The sequence below is a fragment of the Mastomys coucha genome, unplaced genomic scaffold, assembly GCF_008632895.1.
Source record: "Mastomys coucha isolate ucsf_1 unplaced genomic scaffold, UCSF_Mcou_1 pScaffold3, whole genome shotgun sequence".
In the NCBI taxonomy this organism is placed as follows: Eukaryota; Metazoa; Chordata; class Mammalia; order Rodentia; family Muridae; genus Mastomys; species Mastomys coucha.
In genome coordinates, this window is record NW_022196909.1 from 11,809,658 (window position 1) to 11,814,306 (window position 4,649).

Genomic DNA, 4,649 nt, shown 5'->3' on the forward strand with positions numbered 1-4,649 from the left:
TCACCCTCTATCATGAAGGGTCCCAGATGGGCAGCCTACATCCCAAACGCATCTGTGATACACCTCACATGTCAGGACACAAACTCTGTCCAGTCCTGTCCCTTCCCACAGCATGGAACAATTCACACTCTTTGCCACCCGTGAAACCCAGGGCGCTGGCTCTAAGCTCCCTTCAACTGGAAGCTGTGTGTTAGTCTGGAAAAAAACTCCACAAAGGGTCTGAGAAGTGCGTGGGATCACCTGCTGAGGGTGGGACCTCAGCCGCAGCCCCAGCCCCAGCCCGGCCCAGACGCTGAGCATCTTCCTCCCACTAGCACAGAGCAGAGGAGGTGATGTGACAGGGACAGACCTTCAATGGCACCTATGTGACCGAGCCATGCTTGACAAGTGGACTAGTCTCAAGGTGTATTGTGGTAGAACTAGGGCAGAGCCTTGAAGCCTGGGCTTTGGCACCTGCAGGTAGGTCTGTGGCCCAGGCCGCAAAGGGCAGGGACGGTGGGTGGGCCGGTGCTCTACGTCAGCGAAAGACTGAAGCATGTCTACCTCCCCGAGCAAGACCATCCCCGGCAAGGTTTCAAGTAAGTTCCCAGGACAAACAGGAAAATTATAGGGTAGGAAGGTTGGGCAAACCCAGCTTCCCACACTTTCCTATAAAAAGCAATGATTGGCGGGGAGGGGAGGAGGGGGATGGACACCTGCCACAGGTATCTAACTGTCCCTGCCCAAGCCCCTCAGATCAGAGTCAACTTCTCCAGAAGGTTTCCCTGACCTTCCCATATGGAGCTGCCTCTCCCCAAACCCGCTTCCCCACCAGGCCCTGGTCACGCCCAGAGAAGGGAACAGGTAGGAGCGAGGTCTGTATTGGGGAGGGTGGGGTCACGCCGCTCAGTTTATAAGACACGCTGCAGGACTGAAGCACCAGGACCCACAAGCAGGCAGTTGATGGTGACTGTCTCCTACACGGTAGAGTTAATGTCCCTGCCCTGTGTAATGATAGGACTCTTCTGCACCCGTGCCACCTCCTCTCTCCAGCTATTATGATAGCTAAAGAAAGGCCAACAAGCCAGAATGGTGGGACAGGCCTGTAATCCCCGCCCTGGGGGTAAAGAGAAGAGGATCAGGAACTCAAGGCCAGCTTCAGCTACACCATGAGCTCAAAAGGACAGCCTGGGCTAAAAGAGACTTACTCTATCCCAAAACAACAACACTAACAACGTTTTAACGCCACTCCAAACATTCCCCCATTGAGAAACTCTGCTGAGACCTGTGCATTAAACCCACAAGAGCAGGAGCCTGGCTGGGTGGTTGCGTCTGAGAATAAGGGTGTGTGTGTGCCAGGGAAAGGCCTGAGACTGCTCATGAGGGAATGAGGGATGAAGGGAAGTGGTAGAGAGGGGGTGGGGTTGGGGGGCGTGAAGAGTCCCTCTGCCTTGTCTCCAAGGCTGCATAAGCGCCATTGAACAAGCGCCTGTTGCTCATATGAGGATGGAAATTTGTAAAGATTTTGGGGAAACCTCTTAAAAGAAAGACGGCACAGAGAAACAAAACACGGGATGAGAGGCAGGGAGGAAAAGAAAGAAGAAAAAAACGGAGACACAGGACAAGCTCTGGCCCCACCCCCAGCTCGGCACTCAGTGCCCCAAGCCCCCTTAGAACCACCACAGAGAGTGTGCGGGCAGCCCTTGCCAGCCCCTTCCCCAGCCACACAGAGCTGGCACCCCGGCCAGTCCAGCAGCTGCCCTCCTCTAACCATAAAGGTCCCTTTCTCCGGTGGCTGTTTGTGTTGGGCCCCGTTCGCCGCCACGGCACTCTGTAGCCTTTGCTGACAAACACGGGGAGGTTCAGGGCCTCTGCCTGGGGCTGAAGGGCTTGCTTTGTGGGCCCAAAGATCAGCTGGCCAAAGCTCTGGTCCTGGAAGCCAGATATTTCCAGCCTCCTGATCTTCCAGTACGTAAACAGGATCCCAGAGCCACCTGAGTCATAAGCCACGCCGTCCCCACCCTCCTCAGCCCCATTCCAGAAGAGAACACACAGCCCCTGTGTCTCCTCTGTTCATGACATAAACCACTGCACCTCAGACCAGCAGCCAGTGTCAAAGACGCCACGAGTACCATCTGCCCGGAAGTGTGGCCAGCCTCGGCTCCCGAAGGCCTTGATTGGTCGGGCAAACACTAGGATCCTGTCCAAGGCTGCACCCAGGGAACTATCAAGAATAATGTTCCCACCCGGCAGTGGTGGCACACGCCTTTAATCCCAGCACTTGGGAGGCAGAGGCAAGTGGACTTCTGAGTTCGAAGTCAGCCTGGTCTACAGAGTGAGTTCCAGGAAAGCTAATCCGGGTTCATCTGACACCAGCCGCTTCCACCATGCCGCCCAAGTTCGACCCCAACGAGATCCGCCTTGGCCCCTAAGATCGATCCTCTGGGTCTGTCTCCAAAAAGAAAAAAAAGTTGGTGATGACATTGCCAAGGCTACCGAAGACTGGAAGGGTCTCAGAATTACAGTGACACTGTAGAACAGACAGGCCCACATTGAGGTGGTGCCCTCTGCCTCTGTCCTGATCATCGAAGCCCTCAAAGAGCCACCAGGAGACAGGAGGAAGCTGAAGAAGAACATTGAACACAGTGGAAATGTCACTTTTGATGAGATTGTCAACATCTCCCCGCAGATGAGACACCGGTCTTTGGCCAGAGAACTTTCTGGAACTCTCAAGGCGATCCTGGGTACTGCACAGTCTGTGGGCTGCGATGTGGATGGCCGTCACCCTCATGACATCGTAGATGACATCAACAGGGATGCAGTGGGGTGTCCAGCTAGTTAAGAAGCAACAAGAACATATTTCAAAAAAAAAAAAAAGACTATCTGATAAAAAGAAGAGAAAAGAAAAAGAATGCTCCCTTTAAGTATTGCACATATATACATACATCTTGCTTACCCCCTTCAGACAGTACCTCTTGGTATGTGGACCCATGGTTTCTTCACATGGTCTCTAGTTTCCTAACAGTATGGCTGATTCAAGACCACTCGTCTATACTGTAGAAAGAGTGGGGCTCCCGGACAGAGTTTCTAGTTGGGCAGATTATTTCTGGAGTCAACTGGAAATCCTCCAGTGTTTAAAAGCAAGATGCAACCCAGACAGGGTGGGCGACAGCCTTAAGCCTTCCCTCAGTGACAGGCTGGGTAAGGTCACTCCACCGTGGGGAGAGTGGAAGGTAAGACCAACCCTCTATGGGCAACTGATCTTCTTTCTATACTGAGCCATCACCAATATGGAAGGCAGGCGAGGATGTGCTAAAGCCAGTGAGAGAAAGAAAGAAAGGAAGAAAGAAAGAAAGAAAGAAAGAAAGAAAGAAAGAAAGAAAGAAAGAAAGAAATGTTTAGCAGTGGCCATCTCTGCCTGGTAGCAAGGCTGGGTTGGTTACTAGTAGTAGTAGCAGTAGCAGTAGCAGTAGCAGTAGCAGTAGCAGTAGTAGTAGTAGTAGTAGTAGTAGTAGCAGTAGTAGTAAATACTGGGTTTGGGTTTTGTTTGGTGCTGGGATTGAACCCACGGCTTTACCATGCCACACACACTTTCTGCCACAAAGCTATAACCACAGACCTTGGACCATTATTTCAACACACTATTGAGTTTTACTTATATTCCGATTTTTTTTTTTTTTAACTTTTGCTTCAAATCGTGATGTAGCTGAGAGTGGCCTTGAACTCCCGAGTCTCCTGCCCCTGCCTCCTGAGTGCTGGGATGACAAGCATACACTTCCACACCAGGCTGTATGTAAGGTAGCGGTGGTATCCAAGGCTTCTTGCCCCCAGGTGTTTACTCTACCAACTGAACTACCCTTAGACCCTAGTCTGGGTTTTAAGTGCAATTTAAAAAAAAAAAAATTCTAAGGTTTATTTATTTTATACATCTGAGTATACTTCTATATTATGAGAGTACACTTATATATTGAGACAATTCTTCATAATATATTCCCAATATTTATTTATCTCAAAAAAAGACCTCCTTATGTAGCCCAAGCTAGACTCAAATTCATGATCCTCCTGCTTCAGCCTGAGGAAGTTTAGATTAGTCTCAGCTACATGAGTTCAAGGCCATCTTGGGCTACATGAGACCTTGTCTCAAAACATTTTTTTTTTAAAGGAAGAAGTTAGGAAGAGAGGACGGGAGGGAGGGTGGGAACAACTTTGCTTTTAGTCTCCTTCCTGCCTACCCCATTCTCACCTCCTGCTTGGAAAGGTGAAAAACCTTGTTAGCTTTCAGTCCTCGGCGGCCGCGCTCCCTGGGTGCCAGAGCCTTGTTTAGCACAATGTTTGGGCGCCCTCTGGTGGCGTTTGGCAGAAATACTTAGGCCAGAGCCTAGGTCTCACTCTCTTGTTACCTCCGTAGCTTCTTTGCTTGTGTTCCCGCTCAGTTTACTCCGCATACTCTGCATAGCTTCTTTCTATAAATCCTCAGGTCTTCCCAGATGTGATTGATTGTTTAAGAATCCCCCTTGACTCCACAGCCTGGTGCTCTTTTAGAAGCAGGACATGGGGACATGCAGAAAAAAAACGTATGGAAACAGAAAAAGGCTGGAGCTGTTTTTCTTCTTTCTTCTTCTTCTTCTTCTTCTTCTTCTTCTTCTTCTTCTTCTTCTTCTTCTTCTTCT

General features: G+C 50.2%; 1 pseudogene; it reads left to right on the plus strand.

The window, feature by feature from the left end:
- Window positions 1-535: 535 nt before the first annotated feature.
- On the plus strand, window positions 536-2,821 carry LOC116075421 (annotated as a pseudogene).
- Window positions 2,822-4,649: the final 1,828 nt, after the last annotated feature.